We start from the raw sequence: 10,281 nt of genomic DNA, 5'->3' as shown, positions 1-10,281 counted from the left end.
AAAACAGAAAAACTGAGTACCTTCCCCAGTGCCATATAAACAATAAATCTGAGTTTAAGCATCTGGGCTCTTGGAGACCATTACATTTAACTATGCCCTATATTCCACCTCAAAAGGTAGCGTGAGTTTATTTAAATGAAATATGTAGAGAGAAAAGGTGGCTCCAGGTCAGGTCATCCAAGCTTAAAAGGATATATCACTGGGGCACCTGGGTGGCTCAGTGGGTTAAAGCCTCTGCCTTCCACTCAGGTCATGATCTCGGCGTCCTGGGATCGAGCCCCGCATCAGGCTTTCGGCTCAGCAGGGAGCCTGCTTCCTACTCTCTCTCTGCCTGCCTCTCTGCCTACTTGTGATCTCTGTCTGTCAAATAAATAAATAAAAATATTTAAAAAAAAAAGGATATATCACTGTTTCCCACCCCAGCCCCCAAAGAAGTCATGCTTTTTCTGCATAAATTTACCACTGGACTCACTCTCCCGGTGGCATGCCATGACCAAAGTCAGCGGACCCAGAAGGAAACTCTGATGGCTACGCCATGCAAATAGGACTTGGACCATTCAACAGGATGACACAAATTTGAAACATTTCCAAGGCTAGGATTCCCCCCGAAGAAGTGTCTCTCTGGGCAACTGCCAGGTAGAATGGGATGGCCTAAAGCCAACCGAAGAGCACTTCTTCATTCTCATGCCTACGGGTTTAACCAGTGAGGACACATCCCACCTCTGTGTGGTACTGTGGGTTCTCCCGCTGATTTCCTGGATCGGGCCATCACAAGGATGATGTAAGGATGTCTCCCTGTTGCCATGGGAACTGGTTTCATCTGTGTCTCAACCAGCCTGGAAAATTTACAAACATGATGTCACGTGCAAAGAGAAAGTTAAGCTGCCTTAAAGTCAACCGGTTCTCCTGACTACTGTTCTTTGAGATAGCCTAGTATTGATATTGCAGCCAGGTTCTGGAGCATTCCTAAGACAGGTCTGCTCATCTACTCACTCACTAACCCTCACACTTCCTTTCACTCACCAAGAACGGCATCCAGCTAAGGAAATCGATGAGAGCAACCCAAGAAATATGCTGGTGGAGCCGGATGTTGACTTCTCCTCATGTTCTACAGTGGCCTTCCGGAAGGATGTTCCTGATTACAAAGGGCAACTCCCCAAGTTTTAGCTAGCTTAACAGCAGGTTCTGACAACAACCAACCTTTCAGAATCTGAGCATTTATTTCTTCATAAGGGCTCCTAACCACTATTGTATATCGAACACCGAGGTCCTCTTTATTCAACAGAGCACGCTTTCACACTCTTGCCCGCTTTCCCTCCTCTCTCCTCTATCCAAAGTAGTCAGATGGGGTTAGCACTCTGGGGCATCCCTTTGGATTTAAGAGCAAACAAGGTAAGAGTTTTCAGAAAGAGTGACACCGTTGTTTCCTGGAATCCTCACACAGAATGCTACTATGGACTCAAATGTGGCTTTGGATTTAGCACCAATGGATGATCTCAGTTCCATAATCAGAAACTAATATGTCTAGTTCCTCGATCCCCACACTGTCCACCAATCACCCCCAGGGTACCAGGTAAATTCACAGAAGTGCTGTGAGATATTTGAAATTCTGCAAAGGAAACCCAGGATGCTCACCACCGGTTGAACACTGTCCGACTCAGGGCTGTTCCCCGTGTCAATGTTAAACACTCCTCGCCACATTCTTAATGCCAGCCTATCTTGGCCAAGCCATGTCTCCCGCAGTCACTATACAGTGGCATAAGGAAATCAGTGTGGAACAGGAAATGAAGATGGCAGCGTCCAATCTGATCCCCCCCACAGCCCATTAGTAATTGGGAAACTTGAGAAGCAACAGAAATACCATTTTCTTCTTTCCATTTATGTGTTATCACTTGTTTCAAATGACTACTAAAAAGTTGTTAGAACATACAGACTTAGGAAATTGTCTGGACCCAACTACTTCATAAATGAAACCATTAGGTATCTCTTTCAGCCTCTGGGTGCCTTGAAAAAGCATCACTGAGGCCGTCAGGGCTCTGTCAGCTGAGAAGGTTTGGAAACCTCCGGTCCAGTCAGTGATGTTCCACAGCTCGCGGGGACCTCCTCTGCCCTGCTCTTGCTACAAAGCGTACCTACCTGTTGGTGTGGGTGTTGTGGCTGCTTCAGCTCAGTAACTTTTCCACCTGTCAGTGCTAGAGGCGCCCACTCCTCATGCCATCTCAACTGCAGCCTGCGGGCCAGGGCCTGGCGAGCCTAGCTGGGCATCTCCCACAGTCCTCTGCTCTACCCACAACAGCCTGTCTTAGCCCCCTCAGACATACCCAGTGCTCTCTCATCATGGGGACTTCTTGCTTGCTCTTATCCTGCTTCACTTTCAGGTCCCATCCTAAACGCCACTTCCTCAGACAGGCCTCCCCCGACCTACCACAGCACGGCCGCCATGTTCTTCCATCCTGTCCACCATTCATTTCCTTCAGAGTGTCCTCTGCACATACATATTTACCGCCATGGGGCAGAGTCTGTTTATTTGCTCCCAGCTGTGTCCACAGCACTTAGCACAGTGCCTCGTACCTAACTGTCATTCGAGAAATAACTGCGAGGTAAACAAATGCCAGAATTTTAACTATGGCCCTGTGAAGCCCGAAGCGTTCAAAAGGCTTCTCTAGAAAACAGCTGTTCACACAGAAACATGGGCCAGCTGTATCAGCAGGCCTGGCCAGAGGTCTCTGGTCCAAGGTGGTACTTGAGATCATGAATCCCAGACACTCATTCCATCTCTACCTCCCGTGTCTTTGCCTAAAAAAGGGTTGTTATGAGGACCAATGGGTCCAAATGACTCTTGCTCATTTTGGAATACACGGATCACTGCAAAAAAGTCATACATGGGCAATTAAGTCCCAGACCCATCAGTATCCCTTGCTCAACTCATGATTGGAACCATAGATAATCTGTATGGAACTTGGACTATCCAGTTGGATAACAAAAATGAAGAGTATTAGTTGGATGGTTGCTAATTTGTCTATATACAGCCTGTGCTATGGCCCCAAACACGGAGTGTGTCTGCCTGATCCTCCCAATCCTTTGCTTTCTTTCTCTTAACCAGCCCTTTTCATCTGCCAGGCTTACATGAAAGCGCAGTGCACCTTGATATCTGTCCAGTGGTACCTGGGGAGCTCATACTCACAGAGCGGAAGGCCATGTGGCCCCCCCCCAACCCGCCCTTTGCAGTGGGAGAAACATGAGTGCCATCTCCATCCATTCATACTGGATTGCTGTTGCACTATTCTTTCTGAGCTTTCTGCCCCCACTCTCTCCGCACCCAGCCTCATATCTGGACACATCATCCTCGAAAACCACTGGAATCCCACCCTTCACCTCCTCTCCTATTTCCCACATATCAGAAAACCATTTATTCCTTTGGCCTCCTATATAGCCATATATAGGAAAAACTTTTCCTGCTAACCTGAGTTGCCCTCACTTTATAAGCATAACGCAGGCTGGCCTCACATGGCAGATGGAATCGAACACGTGCTGTGTCTCAGTCTCAGCTCCTCTACTTACTAGCTAGATATTTTTTTTTTTTTTGGCAAGTTAACTTCACATCTAAGATCCTCAGTTTTCTCATCTGTAAAGTGGGCAGGACAGTACTTAGCTCATAATTTCACTGTGAGTCCTAGATGGGAAAACACATGTGAAACACAGCATGGTACCTGGCAGACAGAAGCATGGTAGCTCCTATTATTTCTCATACAAACTCCTTGTTCTTCAGGTCTCAGCTTAGACATCACCTCTGCTGGGAAGCCTTCCGTGACCACCACCCCAAAAGACAACTATGCTTCTAAAGCACCCTGCGATGATCATCATTGTAAGATGTGTCACACTGCAGCGTCATGGCTTCTGGGTTCTTTGGTGGTCCCCTAGGATACATGAGGGCATCAAGGCAGAGGAACGTGTTCTTACTACGCCGCCATGGCATCTGGCATAGAGGGTGCTCCATAACATGTGGTCAAAAGAAAAGTAATTAGACAAACAAATAAATGAAGACAAAATCATTAAAACTTTGCTGTTATGTGACCTGATAAGACTAGAAACTCGCTTGGCAACCAACCACATTCCTTTTTCATATTATTTAATTTAATAAGAGTTGCCATCTAGGGGCGCCTGGGTGGCTCAGTGGGTTAAGCCTCTGCCTTCAGCTCAGGTCATGATCTAAAGGTCCTGGGATTGAGCCCCGCATCGGGCTCTCCACTCAGCGGGGAGCCTGCTTCCCTTCCTCTCTCTGCCTGCCTCTCTGCCTACTTGTGATCTCTGTCAAATAAATAAATAAAATCTTTAAAAAAAAAAAAAGGAGTTGCCATCTAGTGATCCAACTTCTACACAAAATGTAATTTGATCCTTCTATCTGCTCTCTGAGGTGGGTGCTACCATTGGTCCCTCTTCCTTAGATGAGGACACTGGGGTTCAGAAAGTTGAAGGAATTTGCCTAAGATCATCCATCTGGCAGAGCAGAACGGAGACAAACAGACACCAGTCAACGACCAGGTCTGTTTGTGGTGCTGCTTCTTGCTTGCCGGACCGAGGATGCTACTTTCCCTTCGGCTGAATTTCTCTGGCCTCCCAGAGACTACAGGGTGGCATTTCATCACCACTGGTGCTTACGCCACAAACATGACAATGCCTTAGGCATAAATCAGCTTGATGACTAACCGCTCAGGACCTAGCCTCGCTTTTACCTCGGCATTATTTAACTTTATGCCTCTCTCCCCAAAATGAGTGGAGCCTGTTGGAGGCCGTGCCGAAGTCATACAATTCTATCTCCCACGGTCTCCTACGGTCTAAAGGAACATTTCTCACCTGTTCAAAAACATAAATAAAATTGTTTCTATTTGGTTGTTACATATTCAGGTAAAAAGACTGAAAGATCATCACCAAATGTGATGGGTAAGTTTGGATAGCCCGCCTGGGATCCGTGGTATAAACAATTTTCACACTGGGGAGTCCTGAAGGCACCTAAAGAAGACGGACTTAATAACACTCAATAACCTTTGTCCTATTTGATTTCTTTTTACAAGGGGCATGAGTTATTTTTTAAAGCACCATCAAAAATAAATAAAGGTAGATTGATAAGTAGATAGGATTTTTAAAGCCCAAAACTTGGAGAGAGAATGACAGGACATCAGACCAAGGTCAATAAATACCTTCCAGGGCAGATTTCCAGAGCAAGAGACAATAAAAGCCCAGATGAATGTAAGTTCCTAATGAAAGGAGGAATGAACATAGACTCACATGAGTCCCAAATCAACAGTCACAGTGGACCATGCTCCCAATCTTGGGCCCTGATTTTTGGTCAATCGACTTCCTGTCTTGAGAATTCCATGCTCCAAGGAATTCCAGCAGCAGAAATATGCTTTACTGAATGATGATTTAACAATTTACCCTACATATGGGGGGAGGGGGATACATAATAATCATCTTTTGGTTTGAGTTGATGTGGAAAGGGGCCATGAGTCAGTACGTGATAGTACTTCACTCCAGAAGCTTGCCCTCTCCACCGTGGACCCCGCCTGCCTTGTTCTTCTTGTCTCAAGTGACGGCAATACCAGACCAACGGTTCCCACCTCTTTCTAACAGAAGCATTTAAACACGTAAGCAGTCCTACAGCAGGACACACCCACTTCCTTCGGGTTGCCTGCACACCCATTCCTTTCACTGGGATTAACATAAAATTGCACTTTAAAAGGAAGAGAAAAAGATTTGCATATGCAAATGAAAACACCCGGGCAAAGGGGAGTGGCGCGGAGTCAGTCCCGTCTAGCAGGCAAAGAAGCCCACACGGGTGATGAACTTCAGCCGTGATGACATCTGACCCACTGCCTTCAGAGCGCAGGTCCAGAGGGAAGGATGACTTTCTAGAAATGTGACCAGACTCACTGTTGAAGGGGAAGAGGCTGGCGAAAACATCTCAGCCCCTCTAAAAGAGAAGCTGACATTAGGGGTCTTTTACAAAGTATCAGAACAAAAACATATATTTGAAGGACACTCGAGACATTCCATGAGATTATTTCAGGCTGTCCCCTGCCTACAGGAAACACCACACACAACTGAGGCCCCTCCATCACCCCTTGGAAAAGTCTAGCCCTTTGGCAGTGATGTAGCAACTTTTATCCCGGGAGCGCCTTCAATTGTATGAAATAAATGTGGATCAGGAGCTAACCTAGGGCTGTCTGGTTCTAGAACGCAAATTCCAAACCACTGCGTATTCTACCTTTTTTATGTGCTTCGTTTGTGTCTTTTCTCAATAACATTTTTTCTGAATAGAAAAGTAATTCAAGTTCATGATAGGCATTTTGGAAAATTTAGGAAATCATAAGGAAGAAAATAAAAATCATCTACAATCAGGCCACTCAGTAAAGTCACTGTTAAAATTTTGACCATAGAACCCCGAGTCTTTTCTCTTTTTGTCTTTCTTCCCCTCCCCAAATCCCCTACCAGTCTTTTTTCTTAAAAGCACACATCTTCCACACAGGTGGGAGCTACTTCCCACGCCCCTGAACTAGAAGTGTCCCTTCAAAAGCAAGTAATCATTTGGGAGAAGAACGTTTGGACTTGAGTGATAGCTACATAATGGTATTTCTTCACTTTGAAGAGAGCCCTAACCACTTGGGCTCACCTAACATATATTTGACTATCTGGTTTCTGATGTAGGAAAGACGTTAGGGTTTGAAGTTGACAGATGAGAAATAATTCTTGAGACAACTTTGGTGCAAAAAAGTGGTTTTATTAAAGCATGAGGACAAGTCATGCAGGCAGAGAGAGCTGCACTGGGCTCATGACTCAAGTGGCCCATTATGTACTTTCAAGTTGGGGGGCAGGTGCTTAGGGAGAGTCTAAGTCTCTAAGGAATTTTGGAAGCAAGTTTTCCAGGACCTTGAGGGAGCTAGCTATCATTGGGAAAATATAATTTATTACTGTCTAATAAAGCCTTAGTCATGAGAGCCTTCAGATGAATATCACTGGGTCATATGCTTGAGGATGATTGCCAACATGTATCTTAGGTGGGGAGAGGGTAGAGATAAAAGAAGTTTCCAAAGGAATTTTTATATGTTTTTTTAAAAATTTTTAAAGATTTTATTTATTTATTTGAGAGAGAGCAAGAGATTGAGAGAGCACAAGCAGAGGGAGTGGCAGGCAGAGGGAGAGGGAGAAGCAGGCTCCCTGCTGAACAAGGAGCCCCAATGCAGGGCTTGATCCCAGGACCCCGGATCATACGTTAAAGTATATTTACAGGATCCTGGGGGTTGGGCTAAGATTGCATCTTGCCCTTAGTGAAGTTGTTAACATCGAGGCAGCTGAGCTCCTTGAGGTATGTCATCCTGCCCATTTCAAGGATTTCTCAATGGGCTATAGGTAGTAAGGAAACTCAGTAATTTTTCTTCTGCCTTTGTTTCCCACATCAGTTTCCACCTAGTTGGAATATCCATTCATCAGGGATACTGATCCTCTCCACAGCTCAGGGCAAACCCAACTTACCTAAAACCTGACCTTCATTGTAAGCCCACTCTCCTTCTCAGTGATCAGTTTATAGGTGACCAGGGAGATGAGAAGAATATGGGATCTTCTGGGACAAATTCTTTAATCCTAAGAGAGACACACAAGACAAAAATGGTATCTTAAATGGTATCTGAAATGCTATTCTGTGTGGATTAATGCCTGGAATTGCAAAGTTATTTTAGGAGATTGAGAGAAGCTAGCTGGAGAATAAAGTCCAAATCACCTTCATTGATCCAGACAGAATATTCTAGAAGACCTCTAGCAAGACACAAGAAACCAAGAGACACAAAATACACTGTTGTAAGAGCAATTTAAAGAAAAATATGTATAGTATGATCCCATTTCTATAGCCAGATAGATATATAAACATAGAAAAGGGTCGGGAGTAGACTCCAGAAGGATATACACCAAAATATTGGCAATGGTGACCTCTGCCAGCCATGTGAACCAGGGTTTCAACATTTTATTCTATATATATTTGTATCGCTTGAAGTTTTTATGGTAGCACGCATATACGTCTTGCTTATGTAATTTTTTTAACATTTTAATTTTAAGAAGCATATATGGCTTCCCCTTTATTTGAAACTTGAATTAGAAGCTCAGAGCATTCTTCTTTAAAAAAAAAAAAAATGTGGTCAAAAAATTCTTCAAGTTATTTTCAGTTTCTAGGGGGATCCTCTTCATCTTAGAGCTCAGCGCGCCTGCTATTAGTCAGTGGACCTTACTTTCCCATAGGAAGAACCACAGGGAGATCACAGCTGTGATCTCTGGGTTCCCTTTGCTTGGGGCCAGGGTGTGGATTGTAAAGCGGGACAAAGTGACAAACCTCTTCTGTGAAATCAGGACAAACCGAGTCTGGCTGACATTACAAGGGCGCTGGAGGGCCTTGGGAGTATCCGGAGATAGAACAGCCAACACTGTGTCTGGAGTTGGGCAGAGTGGGCAGAGTTGGGCAGAGTGTCTCAAAGTGCGGGCCACGGTCCCCACATCAGAATTACCTGCAAGCTTGCTAAAGGGCTGGTTCCTGAGCCCCACCCCCTGATCTACTAATAATCTCTGAAGGTAGGGCCTGAGAACCTGAATTCTTTATTGCCTGAAAGAAGACTTTCTCCGTGGATAAACTGGACTCATCAAAATCCTCCTACGGGGCCCCATGTGGGGCTCTGTGCGCGGCAGGGAGTCTGCTTCTCCCCCTCCCTCTGCCTGCTGCTCCCAGGGCTTGTGTTCTCTCTCTCTGTATCAAATAAACAAATAAAATCTTAAATAAAAAAAATTGGTCCTGTGGGGCAAGTGTGGGTTCTTGTTTCTCATCCTGGCTATCTGGATGCTCAGAGGCAAATGAGGGGCTCAGCTGGAGCCTCCGGGTTTCCCAGCTTGAGGACCATCAGGAGCTCTATTTCTGGCTCCTCGCACTAATTCTGTCACTCAACTTCTATGTCCCCTAGCAAGCTACCAAAAGTCTTCCTGGGACAGGCAGGATAAATAAATCGGTCGATAAAGCAGCCATTTATCAAGCACTTAGCCAGGATGCTGTGCTAGGTGCACTACATCTGACCTCATTTAATCTCACAACAAACCGAAGATCAGGTACTATGATTAAACCCATTTTACAGGTGTGGGGACGGAGCCTTAGAGAAGGAAGGTGCATCGTAGGGGCTGGAACTCAGGTCTCTAACACCAAAGTCCATGCTCTTAAACACCTGCCACTACTTGTCCATGGTGTAGATGAAGAGTAGTGGTCCTACACTTTCCACGCAGGACCAGTTCTGCAATCTGAGTGGAAAGGGGGGTGCTTACTTTGAAGTTTCTTTTCCATAACTAGCACATTATTTTTACTTTCATTTTTATGTCCAAACCAGTTTTTTTCTTACATTTTGGAGATGTTTTTATGAACACATTGGTAAAATGTTTTTGTCTTCTTTGTCTGATTTATACACCTGTGCGTGTATGTGTGTATGTACTTATGGAAGGTCACAGAAGGGCTCACCTCCAGTGATGCAGCCACTATAAATGAGTTACTGAAACTATCTCAGGTCAATTTTATAATAAGTTTTCCATTCAGTAATCTCTGATGATTTGTTGGGGGTAATAAATACGTTTTTACAGAAAGAACTCTCGCAAGTTGATACATATTTTAATCGATGTATGTGTGTGAGTGTATATGTGTATCATGTAACAACGAAAATCGATCTGCGGAAAGGTCCCTTCCCCATCATGGTCTAGCTATATTCCTCAGAGGTGCCCATCGTAAAAAGCAAAAGTGCACTCGGACACACACACACACACACACACACACACGGTATCATACAACCAAAATACAATTCAACTTACTTTGTTCATATCTACATATGTCTTGTCTTGGATACAGGAAGCCTTGCTTTCTTAAGTTGAGAAGACCCTCTTTTTCACTTGAAGCCCACACGGCAGAGGAGATGGGAGAGGGCGCTCTGAGCTGTCTCAGCCGTCTCCGCCCAGCCAGAGCAGCAGGTGGGATAACCAGTGGGACTGCCAAGTCAGCAGCACCCGCCCTCTCTGGATGGGACAAGCGGAGGAAGTGTGCGGTTGGGAAGCTCCGCCGCTCTCGCCCTGGTTTCCAGTTCTCCCGCCCGCAGAAACTACAGAGAAAGTTAGCATGGGAATCTGCGCCCTCCTGAAACTCTGCGGGACCCCAGGAACTTCCCACACCGCGGGGACGAGGGGCCGCGCGCGGTAACGGAGATGTCGGTGGCG

This window comes from Lontra canadensis, unplaced genomic scaffold (genome assembly GCF_010015895.1).
Source record: "Lontra canadensis isolate GAN:19392208 unplaced genomic scaffold, GSC_riverotter_1.0 scaffold5, whole genome shotgun sequence".
NCBI lineage: Eukaryota > Metazoa > Chordata > Mammalia > Carnivora > Mustelidae > Lontra > Lontra canadensis.
The sequence above is the reverse complement of the archived record's forward strand: the minus strand, read 5'-3'. Positions refer to the sequence as shown.